Genomic DNA, 24,018 nt, shown 5'->3' on the forward strand with positions numbered 1-24,018 from the left:
CTATATTAAAAAAAAAATTAGACCTCCCAGCTAATTTGTCACTGACATCTGCAACACAGTAATTATCATCATCATCATCATCATCTGTTTACCCTCCAGGTTCGGCTTTTCCCTCAGACTGAGCGAGGGATCCCACCTCTACCGCCTCAAGGGCAGTGTCCTGGAGCTTCAGACTCTTGGTCGGGGGATACAACTGGGGAGTATGACCAGTACCTCGCCCAGGCGGCCTCACCTGCTATAGTGAACGGGGGCCTAGTAGGGGGATGGGAAGATTGGAAGGGATAGGCAAGGATGAGGGAAGGAAGCGGCCGTGGCCTTAAGATAGGTACCATCTCGGCATTTGCCTGGAGGTGAAGTGGGAAACCACGGAAAACCACTTCGAGGATGGCTGAGGTGGGAATCGAACCCGCCTCTACTCAGTTGACCTCCCGAGGCTGAGTGGACCCCGTTCCAGCCCTCGTACCACTTTTCAAATTTCGTGGCAGAGCCGGGAATCGAACGCGGACCTCCGGGGGTGGCAGCTAATCACGCTAACCCACAGTAATTATACTTTAGAATTTAGAGTTCAGTGGCGACCTGAGTCTGCGTTTTTCGAACCAGTCACGAAAATGATTCTCCTAAGAATATTTCCATTATGAAATATTTATTCGTGAAAACCGCTTAGAAATGTAAACATGACAAATTGGAGGAGAATATCTCGCGGCCGCCACGGCCGATAATTGAGAAACACCGCTCTAGGCCACAACATTCGCCAAGGCTTCTACTTGTAAATGCGATATTCTGTAAACATCTTGAAGCATCCAAAGTGTTTATGCTTTTCGGCCTCATGCCACAAATAAAATGTTTAGAACTAGATATATTCATCAGCACTGCACACGACATGAGATCTTATGTGGAATTTAATGAAAATCCACAGCCTGTTTCCAGTCATTCGACCGGGTCAGCAATGGAATGAATGAAGCCCCCATCTAGCGCCGAGGATTGGAATTGTGCCGGCTGCCGAGGCCTGTCGCACTCCTCTGGGGCGATGATTAATGAATGACAGATGAAATGAAATGATACTGGAGAGTGTTGCTGGAATGAAATATGACAGGGGAAAACCGGAGTACCTGGAGAAAAACCTGTCCCGCCTCCGCTTTGTCCAGCACGAGTCTCACATTGAGTGACCGGGATTTGAACCACGGAACTCTGCCTGAGCCACGGAGGCTCGTTGAAATTTAATACATGAACAACTTTGGTGCAGAATTTGTCTTACTCATTTTCAACAAACCATAAAAACGTTTTCCCCCTGGAATATCTGATATATCATTACTAGGCCCCGGACTTTTAAAAAATGCATATGCGCATATGCAAATGCATATTTTGAACGTTAGTGCATATTTTGAACATTAGTGCATATACAGACATATTTTTCTCTTGTGTGTGATCGATTATCTAAGATTTCTGAACGAAATGAAAAATTTAATGAAATCTGTATGTTGCACATCACTTGGTAACATGAGAAACCTTCCCTGATCAAGGAAAGTGCTTTCAGTGTCGCAATACAAGTAGGTAGATGGATAAAGACGTTTTCCACAACTGCAATTTCCTTCTTTCTGACATTCCTTCCTCCTTCTCCTTACAGTTGCCTGCCAAGGTTTGCTTAAACAAGTGCGTTCATCTGTTAACTTGCTCTTCGTCCATTGCAATGTTTTACCAGATTAAACTGCAAAAATGCCTAAAGTCTTTGCCAGAAGGATGTTCCGAGCAGTCAGAGCCGGTGTACAAGTATTGCCCAGTTACGTCCGTCGACGTACAACGATAATTTTCAGCTTATAAATTACTTATGTCCGACAACAGAATGTCATCGACTCCTGAAAACATTGACAAACTGTTGAATCCTACTGCCATGTATCATTTTATAAGGAGTGAAACTTGTTTATCAATTTAACACTGAGTTAAAATTAAATAATTTGTTTGGTAATTGCAATATGTTTTATATTTAGTGCATATTTTCGTGCATATTTTTAACATTTTTAGTGCATATGTGCATGCATATTTTCGGAGTTTTTAGTGCATATGAATCCGAGCCCTAATCATTACACAGATCGTCAGTGATTGTGCTCATGGATAGCATATCTCAAAATGCCAATGACTGGCCGTTAATTAGAGTGAAAGCTAACAATAACATTGTAGAACAAGCTGTCCTAAGGAAGAGTAAATAATTGGTATCCGCAGCAGCGATGTATGACAGCGTGGGGTAACTTTTGGGGACTTCCTTGTCGAACTCATTATTTTCCCAGTCGTCAATGAGGTACCCTACTGTTGCATATGCGGTAGCATCCTTTAAGGAATGACATCAAGCCATAAATCAATATAGTAGTGGGGTTGCTCTATGAGCGTTTTAGCAATTTTTGAAGAGCTGTCATGTGAGCATTCGTAGGAACCCGGAGGGATTCGCATAGTGCGAAGTGTGGATTGGCTGGCACGCGGCAGAGTGGCGGGGGTCCGGTGAGACGACGAGGTAAAGCAGGGCGCGCGTCGAGTGCCACAAGAGTTGCGGCCGCCAGCCCGCTAGGACCACCATGTGAGTACGCTTGTAGTAACTTGTTAACAAGAAACAACACACTCAGTTGTACTGCTGCTGAACTCCACGTGAGTACCTAGTTTACAACACAGTCAGTTGTACTGCTGCTAAACTGTACGCGAGTACCTACAGTAGTTCGCCAGTCACAACGCAGTCAGTTGTACTGCTGTTGAACTCCACGTGAGTACCCAGCTCACAAGGCACAACACAGTGAGTGCATCCACAGTACCCAGTTCACAAAACGTAACACAGTGTGTCATTTCTCAACATCTAGTTTACAAGACATGAGACAGTAAGTAATTTCTCAACATTTAGTTTACAAGATATAACACCGTAAGTAATTTCTCAACATCTAGTTTACAAGACATAAGACAGTAAGTAATTTCTCAACATTTAGTTTACAAGATATAACACCGTAAGTAATTTATCAACATCTAGTTTACAAGACATGACACTGCATGTAACTCTTCAACACCTAGTTTACAAGACATGACACAGTATGTAACTTCTCAACACCTAGTTTACAAGACATAACACAGTAAGTAATTTCTCAACATCTAGTTTACAAGACATAACACAGTAAGTAATTTCTCAACACCTAGTTTACAAGACATAACACAGTAAGTAATTTCTCAACATCTAGTTTACAAGACATAACACAGTAAGTAATTTCCCAACATCTAGTTTACAAGACATGACACAGTAAGTAACTTCTAAACACCTACTTTACAAAACATGACACAATATATAACTTCTCAACACCTAGTTTAAACTACTTAACACAGTAAGTAACTTCTCAACACCTAGTTTATAAGACATGACGGAATAAGTAACTTCTATACACGTAGTTTACAAGACATGACACAGTATGTAACTTCTCAGCACCTAGTTTAAAACACATAACACAGTAAGTAACTTCTCAACACCTAGTTTATAAGACATGACGGAATAAGTAACTTCTATACACCTAGTTTACAAGACATGACACAGTATGTAACTTCTCAACATCTAGTTTACAAGACATGACACAGTATGTAACTTCTGAACACCTAGTTTACAAGACATGACACAGTATGTAACTTCTGAACACCTAGTTTACAAGGCATGACACAGTAAGTAACTTCTGAACACCTAGTTTACAAGACATGACACAGTATGTAACTTTTGAACACCTAGTTTACAAGACATGACACAGTATGTAACTTCTGAACACCTAGTTTACAAGACATGACACAGTATGTAACTTCTGAACACCTAGTTTACAAGACATGACACAGTATGTAACTTCTGAACACCTAGTTTACAAGGCATGACACAGTAAGTAACTTCTAAACACCTAGTTTACAAGGCATGACACAGTATGTAACTTCTGAACACCTAGTTTACAAGACATGACACAGTATGTAACTTCTGAATACCTAGTTTACAAGACATAATACAGTAAGTAACTTCTCAACACCTAGTTTACAAGACATAATACAGTAAGTAACTTCTAAACACCTAGTTTATAAGCAAATGGTCTTCCTACTGGCTATAACCATCACGAAAGTACACTTTCTTTACAATGCATGCAACAGCTTCTACAATAACACCTCTGCGTTCCATCACCCACATTATGTATTATTTAGACCTACAATGTTTAGAATGTCTCTTTAGTCTGCGAAATTCGCAAGGAATGGATGACTGAGTGTAATTTGAAGAACGGTACTTTCATTTCAGTTTACTTTACGTGCTGCTGCTTTATTTCATACGCTAGTTGTTTGGTAATGCAGGCAATAACAAGTGGAGCCTGCTTGATCCACTTAACTGGAACACATTTCGAATTTGTTTCAAATAATACCTCTGAAATTATTTTAAATATGTTGACGTTTGAAATTATCGGCAGGTATGGGATTAAACTGCCTCCTCCGCGGTGTGGCGGTAACGAATCTGTCACTTTCGCCAAGTTTGATTACTAGCCATGTCAGCTGGATCTGAGGGGTGGTTCCGGGTCCACTCAGCCTGCACGAGAACACTTGTGAGGTAACGGCCTAGAACTAGAAAACCAAGACTAACGCTGACCACGTGTCCCTTCGCAATCTGTTGGTCTTCGGGCTGAGCAGTGGTCACGTGGTAGGCCAAGGCCCATCAGGGTTGTAGCGCCGTGGTGTTTGTTTGTTTCTTCCTTTCTCTATGAGATTAAATGCAGCCCAGTAGCCTATATCCCAGTCATTGTGAAAGACATTTGCAAGCCACGCGACGTCCGACGTAGAAGCTCATCAGACATCTGCCAAATCTTATTAAATGGGACTAGAGACTGCGGTTAGTGCTTTTCAAGTAACCGATCAGTTTATATAATGTTAGTTGTCTAGTTCCATTCGGTTACGCAATGCAGTTGTGATACCGCTCACTGATAGAAATCTGGTGCTTTCAAATGGTCAGCCTATTGGGTTAACTGTAGGTACAGTGTGTTAAATTTCTCTAAGAGATTAGGCTTATCAACCAGTTAATCATGCTTAACGTAAAAGTATGATTTTGTTAACTTTTCCGAAAACGGAGGAGCGACATAATAGCGAGTGACATCATCAATGGCTTCTCGCCAAGGTGACCGTGGTCCGAATCCCTGCCAATGCGAGTAGAATTTTCTAACAGAGTGATCACGTCCCCATGGGTCTGATTCCACATACGACTGGAGTCCTGGAACTATGATCACGATCTCAAAAGTCACGTAAAATACTAGCTTGATTACAATATTTACTAAACGCAAATTATCGGGCATTTGTTAAAATTTCCAAGTGAATAAAGGATCACTGAAACAGAGACTGTACGATACCCGCAATTATTAACCACTGTAAGGAAATTCTATCACGGTTTGTTGACTGGAGCGCGCCTTGCGGATAAGTTAACACATGCTGGAAGTGATAGGCCAACATCATTCTTACGCCTGAACAACAGCCATGTGCGGTGCTTTTGGGGAAATACTGACGCGCGGCTAGGGCATATTCAACACCTTCTTGTAATATTTAATAATAATAATAATAATAGTAATAATAATAATAATAATAATAATAATAATAATAATAATAATAATAATAATAATAATAATAATAATAATAATCACTGGTGGATGCGAAGTAATATTCAAAACAAAAATAACACAATCATTCACTCATGTCCGACCACAGTCTTCCCTATAACAAAACTAAAACAAAGTGACTTTTCTACATTTTGATGTGACAGAATCATATGTTAGGTCATCCGAGTTCCGAATTTCATAGTACGGTTGGTACTCAACAATCCTCTGCAGGCTGTACAGAAGTTTCTCTCATTGCTGCGGCATTCCACCTATGAAAGTTGTGCGGGGTTGATTTTTTCACTTCTCCATTATTATTATTATTATTATTATTATTATTATTATTATTATTATTATTATTATTATTATTATTATTATTATTAGGTCTATTATTTATTTTCCTTAAATTGTACTTGTACAATATAGGGGTGGTGGGTGGTAAAACGGCAAGCCCCACATACACGGAAGTGCTACCTACGTCCCCGCATATATGTTTACGTAAACTCTATTTAAACTCTACATAAACTTTGTATACTTTGCCATGTTAGAAATTAGAAGTGTAGAAGTGCCAATATACTTTCCAAACTTCAATTTGCGTGATATCGGCTTTGGCGCACAAAATTTTATAACGTATGCATTACCAACTCGTGACTGTCGACGCAGAATGCACCAAAGAACGTCAGTATCAATTCCTTAAAAGTGATTTAATCCATACCTTAGTACCGAAATAAAACAAAGTTTCACAGCAGTGTTTGCTTAACCGAAGTTTGAAAACAGTAATCGACGAAACTAAATTCAACTTCTTTCAGCATTTTCATGAAATAGTTTGCATCAAGTCATATTAGGATTATGTAATATTTTAACCCATCCATGTGCAGCATGGTTCCTTTATTTTAAAATGAGAATGGGGACCCCTAAGGAGGAGAGGGAGGAGTGTCAGCGGCTGATGGGTTCATCTTTATCTTTCAACGAGCCTACACGTGGCTCATGTGCCATACAGGACGAGAATCTTACATCATACACAATATTCAACTGTAAGTGGCGGAGGCTTTTTGGCAGTGTACATTATAATGTTTCATGTATGTGTCTTTGCACGGTAGAAAATTAGTTAGGGAGACTTATCAGTGATCTCCGAAAGGATAGACAAGGTATAACTTTGGTGCAGGTCACGATGGTCCATGAAGGAGCTGAAGGTAAAGGCCTCCACTATTCCGCTGTAAAGTACTCTTTTACCGGTTCGAATTGCAAGGTGCAACTCTCATCCAATTTCGAGAAAGGAGGATGGGAATATTTGGAGAGTGTTTCACAGGACCACTCCAGTAGCAATGAGCAAGCTCGTGGACCACTCCAGTAGCAATGAGCAAGCTGTCAGCTTCGTAAGCTCGTGGACCACTCCAGTAGCAATGAGCAAGCTCGTGGAGCACTCCAGTAGCAATGAGCAAGCTGTCAGCTTCGTAAGCTCGTGGACCACTCCAGTAGCAATGAGCAAGCTCGTGGACCACTCCAGTAGCAATGAGCAAGCTCGTGGAGCACTCCAGTAGCAATGAGCAAGCTCGTGGAGCACTCCAGTAGCAATGAGCAAGCTCGTGGACCACTCCAGTAGCAATGAGCAAGCTCGTGGAGCACTCCAGTAGCAATGAGCAAGCTGTCAGCTTCGTAAGCTCGTGGACCACTCCAGTAGCAATGACCAAGCTCGTGGACCACTCCAGTAGCAATGAGCAAGCTCGTGGAGCACTCCAGTAGCAATGAGCAAGCTGTCAGCTTCGTAAGCTCGTGGACCACTCCAGTTGCAATGAGCAAGCTCGTGGACCACGGATAGAATCTCACCTCGATGGTTATTTTTGTTTCTTTTTCCTTGTTACGGGAACATGGTATTGTTCTTTTCATACCATAAATGACAGACAACTAGTATACGTGTGAAAACAATTTTGTGACTGCTTTGATCAAAATTATTTATCCAAACATAAAACAAAAACGGCTCGAATTTTATTGTTATACCAAACTTATAATCGTCAGTTTATAACCAGCTACGCAGTTCTTGCAACAATTACCGTTTAACAATAATGTAAGTTACTCATATTTTCAATACATGTGCCAGATGGTAATACGCACATTAATCAGCCAATGTTGTTAAACATATAATACTACAGATAACTTTAAGGTGCTTGTAATGAAAATGACATAAGAATAAGCCCAGCATTATAGCCTGCTCCGTAGCGCAGGAGTAGCCCCTCTACTTTTTACCCGAATGTCTTCGGTTCGATTTCCAGCTCGTTCGTGAATTTTATTCCTAGTCTCATGGTTGGGGCTAAGGTTACTCAGCATCGTGAATGCAACTAAGGATTGTCCGGCTCCGTGGCAGAATGGTCAGCGTAATGCTCTTCCGTTCTTAGGGCCGCGGGTTCGATTCCCTGCCGGGTCGGTGATTTTAACATTAACGCGATTTAATTCCCTTGGTTCGGGGAACATCCCTGCAACTTATTTTCTTAAAAACAGTTTCATTCACTACCTAATCAATATAATATTTTTTTACTAGGACTAGTTTCGGTATGTTTCACAACTTACTCGTTTTTTGAGCATCAACGGACAATGATAGATTAATGTCGTTTTAAATTAACAAGTGTTGATCAAGATAAAATATCCTTGTTTATGGACCATACTGAATATTTTAGCCCGCCTCTGTGGTGTAGTGGTTAGTGTGATTAGCTACCACCCCCGAAGGTCCGGGTTCGATTCCCGGTTCTGCAACGAAATTTGAAAGGTGATACGAGGGCTGGAACGGGGTTCATTCAACCTCGGGAGGTCAACTGAGTAGAGAGTGTTTCTATTCCCTCCTCAGTCATCCTCGAAGTGGTTTTCCGTGGTTTTCCACTTCTCCTCCTGGTAAATTCCGGGATGGTACCTAACTTAAGGCCACGGTCGCTTCCTTTCCTCTTCTTTGTCTATCCCTTCCGATCTTCCGATCCCTCCACAAGGCCCCTGTTCAGCATAGCAAGTGAGGCCACCTGGACGACGTACTGGTCCTCCTTCCCAGTTGTATTCCCCGACCCAAAGTCCCAGGCTCCAGGACACTGCCCTCGAGGGAGTAGATGTGGGATCCATCGCTGAGTCCGAGGGGAAAACCAACCCTGGAGGGTAAACAGATTAAGAAAGAAAGAAGAAAAAGACTGAGTATTTTAATTGTTTAAGATATATATGTGTTTTTTTCGGTTATATATGTGGTCATAGATTTTTAAGATTCAGTCTTATTTGACGTTTATATTAAGACATTCAATTTTAATAACACTATGTCCTTCCTTACACTGTTTTGCTATGAATAGCTGAAGATGGCCGTCTACATCGGTCGAAAGTAGTCCTAGTAATAAATATTTTATTGATTAGGTGTTCAATAAATTTCCAATTTATTTGAAATCATTTAAGAAAAGGCTAGAAATACAACAGTTAGGGAATCTGCCACCTGGGCGACTGCCCTAAATGCAGATCAGGATTGATTGATTGATTGATTGATTGATTGATTGATTGATTGATTGAAACTTTCATTAAGAAAATAAGTCATAGCCATCAATACGGGCCTAATAAAACATTCATTGCTTATCCCTGCAACTCTCACACAACACACGGCACTATCCTCCACCACAATAACTCGCAGTTTCCAATACACGAGAGATGTCCCCCCCCCCCCCCCTGGTCGGAGTGTCTGCCTTACAAGGACTGCGCCAGGCTGAAATAGCCACACGAAATTAATACATAACTGAGGATTGTCTAGGATTAAAGGCAGTACATCCTCTCAAGGAAGCCAGGTGATACGGCTGAGGAAGTCTTACGCCAACCACGTGACACTCTAATATCTGCAGGCCATCTGGCTGCACAGCAGTCGTCTTAGCAGAAGTGTTTAATAACTTGCACTCATCATCTTTCATGTACATGTCACTGGGTATACGAAGTAAGAGAAACGCTTATGTCGATCTCTTTTTCTTAATTCCAGCAGGGAAGCTCAAGCCTGCGTATATTTCTGATAAACTATTGAATGTTATGGAAAATGTTAAATAACACGTCACTGGCAAACTGTCTTAAACGTGGCTTCATCTAATTTCATCGAGAACTGTTGCTATGTAGTTACTTATATATAGATGGTGGTTTGTACCTGGTTATGTTGTGTTTAATAATGTTCATATCTACTAGAAGAAAGTATCTTTCCAAGGAGAGTTTCAGAAAACATATTTTCTACTGAATTAGCGACTGATGTGTTTGCCCTAATCTTTGAGGGCATATTTTCCGGTTTGTTTACAACTTGGAATGAGTATTAAACACCGTAACTTCACCCCCGCACACCTACTCCACAAATCGTCGTCGCGCCCCTGCTGGTAGACATCTCACTCTTCAGTCTTCAAAGAAGACACATTGGGATGAAGTGTAATATTTTTCACTTGCATGTCATATTTTGTTTTCGTATTGTTCGACTATTGTCGACATCATCTTTGATTACATTTTTTTTTACATAGAAGAAGGGCGTTGTGAGCCGACGGTTTATTTACGAGAATTATCTGAATGTTGTTAGAACTACAAGAGACTCGGATCAAACTGGTACTACGTTCTGTCTCTGTCATTCATACCAGAGTTCAGCCACATCTGAAATTTCACATAAACAGGTTTGGTAAAATATGAACCTCATGAATTTCAGTCAGTTTTTTACATTTTTCTTTGACGACTGATGAAAATAATAAAAATAATAATGGCCGGCCCTGCGGTGTAGAGGTGCCTGTCTCTTACCCGGAGGCCCCGAGTTCGATTCTCGGCCAGGTCAGAGATTCTTATCTGGATCTGAGGGGTGGTTCGAGATCAACTTAGCCTACATGATTACAGTTGAAGAGCCCGGTGCAAGAACCAGACAGCTCCAAAATATAAAACTTTTCAGAAGACACAAAAAACTTCATAAAATAATTACAGTGACTCGCATAATTATTCAGACAGACATGATTTATTATAGTTTCCTTTGTATTAGTGGTTTCAGTAATAATAAAGCACTCATATAAATTAGATACAAGTTTCTGTATGGAATATAAAAACTAAACATCCATCATTCTTCTAATGAACACGTTCAATGAAAATATAATAATTAAAAACAAAATCAAAATCAAAACCAATATTGCACAAAATTATTCGGACACTTGGCGTTTTACTTATGGTCCTAAAGGTTGAGTATCTGATGGGCTTTCCTTTCATTATAATTACTTCCCTGAGTCGACTTGGCATGCTCTCCACTAATTTCCGGATGTAATCGGGAGATATTTTCTGCCACTCTTCTTGAAGTCCATTTTTCAGTTATTCTCTAGATGTGATTGTTGTTTTCCTTATTTTTTTATCCACTTTGTCCCAAAGATTCTCAGTCCCATTCAAGTCTGGTGATTGTGGGGGAGGATGAAGCACCTTTGCGCAATTAAACAATAACCACATCCTTACATTCCAGGCCATATGCTTTGGGTCGTTATCTTGATAAAACGTAAACTGTTCACCAATCCCCATCTTTTCGGCACTCTTTTTCATATTGTCCCTCAGTATTTTAAGGTATTGAAAGTGGTCCATTTTACCCTCAATAAAAACCAATTCACCAACTCCACTCGCCGACATGCACCCCCACACCATTACCTGTCCACCACCATGCTTCACAGTTGCTTTCAGATTTTTCTCTTGAAGCTCAGTATTAGGACGCCGACAAACTGTTATCCTGCCATCAGATTGAAATATGTTAAATTTACTCTCATCAGCAAATATAACGTCATTCCACCACTCATTGCCTTCTTTAACAAGCTCTTTGGCAAACAGAATTCTCTTTCTTCGATTTACTTGATTTATAAAGGGCTTCCTTCTTGCAATATGGCCGCGAAAGTTACCTCTTCTGAGCACTCTCCGTATTGTTTCGGAATGCACTTTCTTTCCGGTGTCTGTGGCAATCTCCGTAGCGAGTTTTGGAGCACTGAACTTGGGTGCCTTTTTCATTTTTCTGATGATGTAACACTCTTCCCTCACAGAAAAAAGTTCTTAGACATCCCGTATGCGGTAGATGTCAATCCTATCTTCCTCCCGGAATCTTGTGATAATATCAGAGACTGTACTTTTCTTCATTTGTAGCATTTAAGCAATTTTACGATAACTTTTACCTTTAGCATGGTGAAAAATTACTAGCTGCCACTGTTCGATTGTGCTCTCTCTTCCTCTGCGGCCCATTTTCACCTACGTTGTACACAGCACTCTAACACACTGAATGTTTACGTTCACACTGCCCGTGGCTCTTTTACATACGACCTCTGCACGGCAACAGACTTTTGTCCGAATAATTTTGTTGAAGCACGTTAACTGCGTTCTGAGGTTCCGTGGTCGCTGGTTCTCTCCTGTTTTATACAAGTACACATTTGAACGTCTTGTTGAATCTGTGAAACTGGGTTCTGTTAGAAACTAGTTTGCGTATACGATATTTTCTCCGAAATATAGGGCCAGTGTGTAGCAAAGACTATAATTACTAACGTGTCCGAATAATTATGTGAGTCACTGTATATGTTGAAAAGGTAAGGGTTATCTACGCACACTAGCTAGACGCAGTAGTAACATACGTATTGAAGTGGAAATGGTGCGGGTTGTGTCACTGGACTCCTCTCTGTTTATTCACACAATCGCTGGAGCTGTCTTGTTTCATGCCCCGGTAAACTATGTTTGCTATGAAGAATGCAATAACCAGTACTATTTGCCTGAGTTATCAGTGTAAGATATTTTATTACACAGCAGACTTACTGTGGGAGTAAATATCGTTACAACGGGACAAGATTTATATCCGCCGAGGAAATGGGGTTCACAGGAAGTTCATCACTATTCAGCACCAACATCATCAAAGAGTGGATCATCACTCCCAGTTGAAACTATCTGGTTGTAGAATCACAAACAGTCAGGTGCAACATATTTCGAAGCTATATCTTTAACATCCTTTGCCTTATTTGCATTGAGTTTTAAGACCCTGCGATGTAGAACACTTGATGCGTTTGGTAAGGAAAGAGTAGCTCCCGCTTTCTCCAAAACAAAGATATCCCTTACAATTAGAGACGGGAATTATAGGCACGAATAGGTTAGAAAGCAAACGTATTTGAAGAAGGCGCAAGTGTAATCCAGCCGCTCTACAGTTATGTCGGGGAATTCCATAAATTTTTGGGGTTCTGTTTGTCCAGACCGATAATATATATGCAAATCTCACCGCAGAACCGTCATGCGGGTAACATGCACCTGCGCCTTGGTTAAATACGTTTGCATTCTAACCTATTCGTGCCTATAATTCCCGTCTCTACTTACAATGGTACTCGCATTGACACTGCAGAACAGTCCATTGCTGTTGTATTCAACGTATCTATATTTTCACACTGTCAACGTCGCATCTTTACGAAGACTGACGTTTGATTTGAAGAAGGTTTTGAAGTCAGTCATCCAGTCCAAAAACATTATTCGTGTTGCATCGTGAACAATGTACTTGCGACTCGCATTTTGTACCTGGGCATGATAGTCTTGTGGCAAATATTTCTCTCTCACTTTTGTTTCTCCTTCTCGATTACATCAAAGGTGCGGTCGCGGTGGTCGAACATTGAACTACATTCGCTGCAAGAAACAGACAGCTCCAGTAGCTGTCTGGGTTCATGCACCGGCACAAACAGTTCAAACAATCCCGACAGCTCCTTTTACACTCCCACTACGCACCAAATCAGCGGAGCAGTACACTTCTTGCACCGGCAGATAGAGCTAATTTTTAGGATAGCTTACAGCAAAAAGAAAATAAATTGACCAAAAGGTGGAGTTGTCAGGTTCTTGCGCCGGGCTCTACAATTGAGGAACTACAGTATCTAACGGTGAGATGGGGGCGCTGGTCTAGAAAGCCGAGAATAATGGTCCAGAAGATTCGTCGTGCCGGCCATACCACACCTCGTAATCTGTAGGCCTTGGCCATTCGGGGCTCTTGCGCCATAATAATAATAATAATAATAATAATAATAATAATAATAATAATAATAATAATAATAATAATAATAATAATAATAACGGCCGATGTGTCAGAATGTTGTCCCGGAAGAGTACTTTCAAGTGCCAGTGTATCTACCCACGCAGCGTGCAGTACCACCGGACTGAGCCAGGATTCGAACCAGTCAACTCGGACTCAGAAGGCCAGCACTCCACCGTCTGAGCCACTCACCCCAGCATATAAACCTGATTTAATTTCATCATCACTGTTTCTTTACTCTTTACTTTATCGAGAATGTGATTTAGAATTGTCATACCTAGGCGACTCCACTATCCTTCTTTCTACCTTCTTAAAAGTAAATGAGCAAAAGGGTTGTGATATCATAGTAACTTTGTTGCTAGCAGCCGCGGTTTGAATCTCGGTGAATACATATGGAATTTTTGAAATTAATATTACGATCCCGTCGTCCGGATCCCACGCAAAGCAGGAGGTTCCGTGGTTGTGATCATGATGTAAACAGTCACGCAAAGCTATAAGCCCCAGAAGCAAGCAAGTACTAATATGTTCTTAAATTGTTCAGTATATGCCAGGCTGAGCGGCTCAGACGGTAAAGCGCTTCTGAATTCAAGTTGACGGATTCAGTCCCGACTAAGTCCGGTTTCGGGAGATTTACCGATTCGTAAAAAAACTCTTGTGAGACAAACTTCCGGCTCCTCGACGTCTCCTAAAGCCATTCAAGTACCCAATGGGACGTAAAATCAGTATTAGTATTTAGAACTTGTCATAATGCCCCTGGAAAGAGATTGAAGTAGTTTTAAAGTGCATATAAAACGTATCTACTGGATTACTGCAATTATAGGTCACTCTGTTAGTCAGGAGTCAAGTGTCGGCCTACAGATCCCAAGATTGTGGGTTCAGTCCCGGCACGGGCAGTAGGATTCTTCAAGTCCAAATGACACTATGTTAGCATATATGAGGTCTCTGGTAGCATACTTGGTGTTTACCCGACAAAATTAATTTAAACTCGGCCATAGGTCGCCCAACAGAGATCCGTTTTCTCTGTCATGTGATAGATTAAAACAAGGAAAGCAAACCAAAGCAATCTCCGTAAAGGCCATGAAGGCTCTTGGTGGAGTGAAAGGTAAAAGCTTTCACATATCACTAAGTGGGGCGGAGTGCGCAGCCACCTTTGTTCCCACGGTCATGTGCCTTTCCAGAAGTGCAAATCACCTTTATAAACGTTTGAGTTCCTGACGGGAAATCGAACCCAGGCCCTTTCGTGTGAATTGACTACGCCTTTACCGCCTTGGTTAGGCAGCCTCTGGTAAAGAGAAACGGAACGTCGAAACTGGTGCGCATAGAGCATAAATGGTATCGTTTCAAGTAGCTCTGGTCATGTCCTCAGCCTGGTTCCAGTCATTCGACCAGGTTAGGTAATTTACCATTGCTTTCCTCATAGGGGCAGCAAGGGCTATTTAAGCATGACTGACCCTATGAATAATACCTGTCTCAGACATGCCCCGAATGCCATTACTCAGCACCACCCAGCAGCTTCCATATTGTCACAGCCATAGGTGAGACTGGGACTTGGGTGGAAGCTACACTTTGGTCTGGCCTGTGCCAAGAAACAGATGTACAAATTAAGGTATGAAGGCTTTCACGGCCGGTGTCAATATAATAAAAATCTTCCGGGCTATTATGCCGTGGTCGACTCCTCTCGATTCTCCCAAACGTTTCGACTACCGCTCTCCCGCCGGGATACAGGAGAGCGTATCGACACGACGCCACAGAAGATGACTACCGCAGCGAGAGGAGTGGACCACGGCATAATAGCCCGGAAGATTTTTATTATAGATGTACAAATACTGCATCCATCAAGAAGTGCTTAATACATGAAACGTACACATATGCAGAAATCAGCTCTCTAGTTAAAGTTTTACGTTCTTTAATTGCCCGCATGGGGATTCCATACCGATTAAAATATTTTTTGAAGTTTTACTTTTCAAATTTGGTTGCCATCTCATTTCGAATTTTGGATGTCTCTGACGTTTCGGTGTAGAATCCATTCCGTAATTGCCAGTGGCAGTAGCTGAGCCCATTCTCCACCGTTTTAATATAGTACATTTGCTGCGCCGTGGACAATATTGTTACAACTGCTCGAAGGAACTGTTTTCTTAAGGCGCAGCTGTAAACCGTTATCTCACTGCACAAGGTCGCGAGTTTTGCGCCAACGTTTATATTGAAAGAAGGTTTTGTCTATTCTTACAATATCGGAAGCTGGTACATGATTTGTGTTTTCTCTGAGTAAATATGCGTTATCATTGCTAACTCTTGTGAACGAGTGCGTTTGTCCCGAATATTTGAGTTCGCTAGCACGTTAGGCCGCCAAAAGACGAGGTCGTGTGGTTTTTTATATCCTGGGTGTGTCAATCCCCCAAAGCAAGTAGCAACTATCCGTGGACTCAGATGAGAGAAGAGAGATATTCTCGCGGTCATTCATAAAAATGGCTTCCTTGGCTTCCCATTTCAACTCCAGGCAAATGATCGGATTCTACTCTTCTCGAAGATCAACTACTCTCTTTCCACTTACAAATTTTTGAGTATACTGGCCGGTACACATACCACAGTGACCGTGGTTCGAATCCTAGCAAAGTAAATGATATTTTCGAAACGGAACGAAGGCTATATTTAATGTAGGCTAGGTCCGGTGTAGTCTCTGAGTGCTAGGTGTAAGCTATGTCTCAGCATCAGTTTCCAGTCAGTCAGTTAGTCAACTGTAATCACTAATCAGAGTGTTAAGCATTAACAAAAGCAAGCAATCAAGCAAGCGTGTAGTTGTACGCGGCTATTGATGTGTTCGTAGCTACGAGAACCGAGCGAGTTGGCTGCGTGGTACGAACCACGTAGCTGTGAGCTTGCATTCGGGTGATGCTGGGTTCGTGTCCCACTGTCGATAACTCTGAAGATGGTATTCCTTGGTTTCCCATTTTCATTCTAGGCAAATGCTGGGGCTATGCCATAATATGGCTACGGTCACTTCTTTTCCCGTCATAGCTCTGCCCTGTCTCACTGGGTCCATAAGACCTGTCTGAGCCCGTGTGACATAAAAGCTATATTAAGAAAAGTAGCCACGAGACCTCCTATTTTGCGTGGAATCTGAACTGCAGGGATGTAATGTTTCATATTAAAATATCCCACATGGATTCGCTGATATAAGAACCTTGGCCACATTGGTAAGAAGCCAGTGACAATGCCACTCGACTATCACACCTTGCATTTTAAAGCGGAAGTCGAGGTTTGTAGATCGACAACAATTCTCGATATGGCTGCCTGTTACGGATTACATTTACATCAATTGTCAAGAAATCGTACGACACAAGATAGAGTTCCGAAGTAAACTTGAGCAGGGATCAAATTAAGTAAGCAACCGGGCGAGTTGGCCGTGCGCGTAGAGGAGCGAGGCTGTGAGCTTGCATCCGGGAGATAGTAGGTTCGAATCCCACTATCGGCAGCCCTGAAAATGATTTTCCGTGGTTTCCCATTTTCACACCAGGCAAATGCTGGGGCTGTACCTTAATTAAGGCCACGGCCGCTTCCTTCCAACTCCTAGGCCTTTCCTATCCCATCGTCGCCATAAGACCTATCTGTGTCGGTGCGACGTAAAGCCCCTAGCAAATTAAGCAATATCGCTGACAATCGTCTGTTCTTCTATTTCTACCAAACGAGAGTTACATAAACTCAGTAACAACCGTCTATTGTGCTTTATATGTTTGCCAAGTGAAGGCTGCCCTAACAACTTTAACAATCGTCTCTTCTTCTTCCTCTTCTTCTTCTTCTTCCTCTTCTTAATCTGTTTACCCTCCAGGGTTGGTTTTTCCCTCGGACTCAGCGAGGGATCCCACCTCTAGCGCCTCAAGGGCAGTGTCCTGGAGCGTGAGACGTTGGGTCGGGAAATACAACTGGGGAGAATGACCAATACCTCGCCCAGGCGGCCTCACCTGCTATGCTGAATAGGGGTCTTGTGGGGGATGGGGAGATTGGAAGGGATAGGCAAGGAAGAGGGAAGGAAGCGGTCGTGGCCTTAAGTTAGGTACCATCCAGGCATTTGCCTGGAGGAGAAGTGGGAAACCACAGAACACCACTTCCAGGATGGCTAAGGTGGGAATCGAATCCACCTCTACTCATTTGACCTCCCGAGGCTGAGTGAACTCCGTTCCAGCCGTCGTACCACTTTTCAAATTTCGTGGCAGAGCCAGGAATCGAACCCGGGCCTCCGGGAGTGGCAGCTAATCACACTAACCACTATACCACAGAGGTGGACGAACATCTCCCTTGGTAAGCTATTCCAATACTGAACAATTCCTGGGTGTCTTAAGATGTGTCCTATCATTCTATCTCTTCTTCTGGTCAAATTTAGCCAAATCGATCTCCTCTCGCTAATTCGATTCAGTATCTCTTCATTCGTGATTCGCTAGGAGTGGGAAGGAAGCAGCCGTGGCCTTAATTAAGGTACAGCCCCAGCATTTGCCTGGTGTGAAAATGGGAAACCACGGAAAACCATCTTCAGGGCTGCCGACAGTGGGGTTCGAACCCACTATCTCCCGAATACTGGATACTGGCCGCACTTAAGCGACTGCAGCTATCGAGCTCGGTACTCCATTACCTTTGCTTTGGACTTATTTATTTTCATCTTGTGTTCCTTCCCCAATACTCTGTCCATACCATTCAGCAGTTTCTCCAGATCTTCTGCAGTCCCAGATAAAATAAAAAAAAATCATCAGCATATCTCAGGGATTTGATTTCCTCTCCTTGGATTGTGATTCCTATCCCAAATTCCTCTTTGATTTCCATTCAAGATCTACAAACGCCATGAATGTGGGCTTAACCTTCCTAATTCGATCCTCCAAGATCAGACCTAAAGTCAGGACTGTTTCACGTGTTCCTACATTTCTTCTAAAGCCAAATTGATCTTCTCCCAACTCAGTTTCAACTTGTCTTTCCATTCTTTTGTAAATTATACGCGTTAACATTTTGCAGACGTGGGATACTAAACTAACGGTGCGGTAGTTTCCACACTTGTCAGCACCGTATTTCTTGGGAATAGGTCTACATTCTTCCAAAAATCGGATGGCACTTCTCCTGTCTCGTACATCTTACACACTAAATGGAATAACCTCGCCATGCTGGTTTCTCCTAAGGCAGTCAGTAGTTCAGAAGGAATGTCATCAATTCCAGGTGCCTTGTTCCTGTTTAGGTCTCTTAAAGCTCTGTCAAATTCTGACCTCAAAATTGGGTCTCCAATTTCATCAGCCTCTTCTTGTTCCAGAACCATATCATCTACGTCATTAGCTTGATACAATTGTTGGTTATGTTCCTGCCATCTTTCTGCTTTGTCTTCTTTCCCTAGAAATGTTTTTCCATCTGAGATCTTAATATTCATACACCTAGTTTTCCTTTCTCCAAAAGTTTCCTTGACTTCGCTGTATGCAGCATCTACCTTTCCCAGTGCCATACAACCTTCAACATCCTTGCGATTCTCCTTCAGCCATTCTTCCTTAGCTGTCTTTCACTTCCTATCCACTTCATTTTTTAATCGCCCATATTCCTTTCTGCTCTTTCCATTTTTTGCATTCTTGTACTTTCGTCGTTCGTCAGTCAGGTCTGGTATCTTCTGAGTTATCTATTGATTCTTAGTTGATTTTTACTTTCTTCCTAACATTTGTTCAGCAGCCTTACTGATCTCATTCTTCACTCAGTTAAGTTGGAATAATATAGACATCTCTTCAACACAGGTAATCAGACATGATGTACTGACGGCCAATGTGTCACTGATCTCTTACAAGAAGCAACAACAACAACAACCAACTGCTGAATTCGTCATTCCCAACAATATTTGGGTGATGTCTACATCTCCAGGTCATTGCTGTTACATACGGGTAGACTTTTCAAAAATAAAATAATATATTTGTAAATGCATAAAACTTGTTTCATGCTTATCTAAGAGAGAACAGAAATTCAGACCCCCCCCACCACTAAATAGCGTACAAAATAATTCTAATAATTGTCTTAGGTCGTCTCTCTCCTGTGTCTATAAATGAATTGAAACTGGATGCCCCACATTACGCTCACGTGAAATTAAAGTGAATCAAGACGAGCTTGATTTATTACTTGACTGTTGAAATTGTGATCATAATCATGGAACGTTCCATTTTACATGGCTGTTAATGTCGTGGTCACAGCGACGGGACGTCCAGTTTTACGCGGCTGTTGATTTCGTGATCATAGCTAGGGGACGTGTAGTTGGAATTCATAGCCAGAGGACCTCTAAATTTACACATCCCGTGATTTTATGGTCAATGAGTAACCACTGATCTGCATTTCGAACAGTCGCCCAGGTGGCAGACTCCCTGTCAGTTATTTAACTAGTCCTTTCTTAACTAATTTCAAAGAAGTGGGAAATTTATCGAACATCTATCTTGATAAATGATTTCAATTCCTAGTTCCTCTCCCTATAAACGAATATTTGCCGCAATTTGTCGTCTTGAATTCCAGATTTATCTTCATATTGTGGTCTTTCATACTTTTGAGAATGTAACTCAACATTCTGCGTTTACTAGTGTCATCCCACACCATCTCTCCACTCTCCACTGACAGCTCGGAACATAGCGCTTAGTCGAGCAGTTCGTCTCCTTACTCCCAAGTCTTCCCAGCTCCAAGTTTGCAACATTTTCGTAACACTACTCTTTTGTCGGAAATCACCCAGAACATGTGCTGTTTATATTTGGATTTTTTCCAGCTTTAGAATCAAGTAATCCTGGTGAATGTCCCATTCACCGAAACTCTATACTCTATTTGTGCTTGTCCTTTACATGTTTACTAGAACCCCTAGATACCTTCATAACCATACGAAGAGATCTGTAACCTTTATTTACAGTCCCTGGCCAGGGGACCTCTAGTGTTAAGTTGATGTTGATTTCGTGATCATAGCCACGGGACCTCCAGTTTTATGCGAAACCAAACCATAAGGACGAGGTTTATAATTAATATCCTCCCCGTCTTCTGTCTCTTCGTTTCGAAATCGCACATTCATTGGTAGGGATTCAGTCCGTGGCAGCTTTGGTGAAAATTCGGCGACATTGTCACTCGGCTATCGGACCCTTCAACTTACTTTACGTCGCACCGACCCAGATATGTCTTACGTCGACGATGAGATAGGAAAGGCTTCGAAGTGGGAAGGAAGCGGCCGTGGCCTTAATTAAGGTACAGCTCCAGCATTTGCCTGGTGTGAAAATGGGAAAAGCACGGAAAACCGTCTTCAGGACCACCGACAGTGGGGCTCGAACCACTATCTCCCAGATGCAAGCGCACAGCAGCGTACCCTTAACCACACGGCCAACTCGCCCTGTGCGTAGGTATTTGATTCCCTTCGTGTATATAACGGATTAAGGTACGTATCTCAATAGTGCTAACCCCTCAAGACAATCGGTACAAGCGAAAGAAAATATTCTCTCCTCAGTTAGGACTATTCGTAAGTCGTCTGAATGTGTATCAGAGGTCACAAATGTCTATTGTTTTTTATAATAATAATGGCTTATGGCCTCCGGAGAGGCCTGGTGCGGGTCTTTTTCTCGTAGACGGCCTGCATGTCTGTGAAGATGAGGGCCCTACCTACGATGATTTCTAATGTTGAATACGCCACATACACCCAGCCCCCGAGCCATTGGAATTAACCAATTACTGTAAGGTTAAAATCCGCGACCCGGCTTGGAATCGAACCCGGGACCCTCTGGACCAAATGCCAGCACGCTAACCATTCAGCCATGGAGACGGACTATTGTTTCTTCATGATCAACAGTCATGTGAAGTGTGTCCGAGAACCTGTATAATCGTGGTGTATGTACTGCTATTTGTGTGTGCATTTTAGTTAAATGGAACTAGAATTGGGAAGGAAGTCATCTGATCCGTGGGTGAGGTGTCACTCCGTAATAATAATAATAATAATAATAATAATAATAATAATAATAATAATAATAATAATAATAATAATAATAACGATGCCTGCCTGAGCAGTTAAAATGATAGAGCGCCGGCCCTCTGAACCTAGGGGTCCATGTTCGATCCCAATTTGAAGGTATTTGAAGGTAGGCTACTCAAATAAGCCAGCCTCGTGTCGGTTGATTTACTGACACGTAATAGAACTCATGCGGGACAAACTTTCGGCACCTTGGAGTCTCCAAAAACCATAATAGAAGTTAGTGGGACGTAAAAGGTCCTTCTAACTCTTTTTACGGTTGTCGGAGACCTCGAGGTGCCGAAATTTCGTTCCATAAAAGTTCTTACACTTGCCGAAAAATCTACCGACACGGGACTGATGTACAGTACTTGACCGCCTTAAGAAGGAAACAAAAAGTAGACTGAACTGTGCTGGGGTCTAACATCTGAGCCATTCAGACCGGCAGTACCACCAGGAGTTAAAGGTAACAAATACAGTAAGCCATTCCTATGATGGCACTTCACGTCCAGTGTTCTAGATCAATATTAAAATTACGACTAAGCCAGGAATCGAACCAGGACCACCCAGACGGGAACCTGTTCTGCTAACCCGTAGAGCACTGTGATGACCTCCTCAGAAAGGTAGCCGAATTTATTCGAAGAACTTCTCTCACGGTGGATCTGGAATTACTGCGGACAATATAACTAGACGCGCGAGCCAGGCAAGCGATGATATCTGAACTCATGACATCAGTTCCAGTCTTGTGAATAAAATACTCCGTAACATATTACAAGAAAGGGTATTAATAATGTGATTTTATAGAGAAGGCTGGAAAGTGTGTTACAATAGAATGATCACTTTGTTATACAGTCGCTTCATTCTGACTAGCGGAACAGGAACTTTGTTTATTCTAATATAAACATAGCCTTCTGAACGAGCCGGCGAAAGGGTACACTTCCTTTCTTTTTCTTTGAAATCTCTGCTTCCCTGTCCTTGGCACACTTCAGTTAGTTAATTTAAAGTCCAGAAATATAGTCTTCATCTCTGCTAAAATAGCTCCGTCAGATACGAACACCTGTCTTGTGTAGGAGACTGGGAAACGTATATTCCATTACTTTACTCGAAGTCAGCAATACCTGCACTGTAATGAAACTGGTTTACAGTATTAATTAGTACATATAACTTGTTCGATTGTAGAAGGATAATACTTTATATATATCTTAAATGTCATAGTTACTTTAATGTTCAAACCTTAAACATTATTTCGTTAACTACAGTAATATCAATATTATTATGTAACTAAAAGTGAATTTAGAAAATAACCAGAAATGTCAAGTTAGACTTGTGAGCCTCCGTGGCTCAGGCGGCATCTCACCGCTGGATTCCGTAGTTCAAATCCCGGTCAGTCCATGTGAGATTTGTGTTGGACAAAGCGGAGGTGGTTGCTCCTGTTTTCCCTGTCATTTTTAATTCCAGCAACACTCTCCAATAACATTTTATCTGTCAATCATTAATCATTACCCCAGAGGAGTGTGACAGGCCTCGGCAGCCGGCACAAATATCATCCTCGCCGCTAGATGGGCGCTTCATTCATTCCATTCCTGACCCGGTCAAATGATTGGGGACAGGCTGTGGATATTCATTTTTCAAGTTAGACTTAAATATTGCACTCCTAAAAGTGGAACTGTTTTACAGTTATCGGCCTATTGCAAACTTCTGCCGACCACCTTTCGCATTTATGTCGTGTCCCTCAACTTCTATGCAATTCAGTAAAATTATGGTCTGCATTCTGCGTAGTCAAGGTGGCAAAGCAATGCCCATTTCATTCGAAAAGACATTCGATTGATTCCTAGCCAGGAAGTGGAAACATTTCGGAACGAGTCTTCGACTTCTGAAGAGCCATCCTCTGGGGTTCCAACAGCCTGCTACAGAAATGAGTAGCGGATTCATTTCTGGGGGCAAAAATGACTAGGAATAGAGCTAAACATTCTACCCAACTCACTTCCGCGGGTGGTTTTCTCTTCCACCCCGACAGCCTTCATGGCATATGCGTAGGCGACTTTGCTTTCGTTAAAAAAATAAACATTTATCGATCTCAGGCCTGCTGTTCTCTCCGATATTCATAAGTGTGAAATTCATATTTCAAATTAGTGTGGACTGCAACAAAAGAGTCGATTCGTAATTTAAAATGTACTATACTTAGTCCAAATTGTACCAAAGTTTAAAACTGGATTATTTCTGGTTAGTACAGTTGGTATTATTGTAAAACAGTTAAATTGATTTCCTTGAAATAACAAACTTGATGAGCAAATATAAGTGATGACTTCTGTTATCAGAAGAATTGTCCGGAAATTGCGCGTTTCATTGAGAATATTAGTACTAGAAAGTTCTTCGAGATATTTTATGTCGCACTC

General features: G+C 41.9%; 1 protein-coding gene across 1 annotated transcript in view; it reads left to right on the top strand.

The window, feature by feature from the left end:
- The first annotated feature begins 2,496 nt into the window (after nucleotides 1-2,496).
- Nucleotides 2,497-24,018, top strand: part of Gat (GABA transporter) — a 145,240-nt gene continuing 123,718 nt past the window's right edge. Inside the window, exon 1 of the mRNA XM_067139069.2 lies at nucleotides 2,497-2,566. The gene's annotated coding sequence lies outside the window, so the exon portion shown is untranslated. The remainder of the gene's footprint in view (nucleotides 2,567-24,018) is intronic.

The sequence above is a fragment of the Anabrus simplex genome, chromosome 2 (genome assembly GCF_040414725.1).
Source record: "Anabrus simplex isolate iqAnaSimp1 chromosome 2, ASM4041472v1, whole genome shotgun sequence".
NCBI classification, from domain to species: Eukaryota; Metazoa; Arthropoda; class Insecta; order Orthoptera; family Tettigoniidae; genus Anabrus; species Anabrus simplex.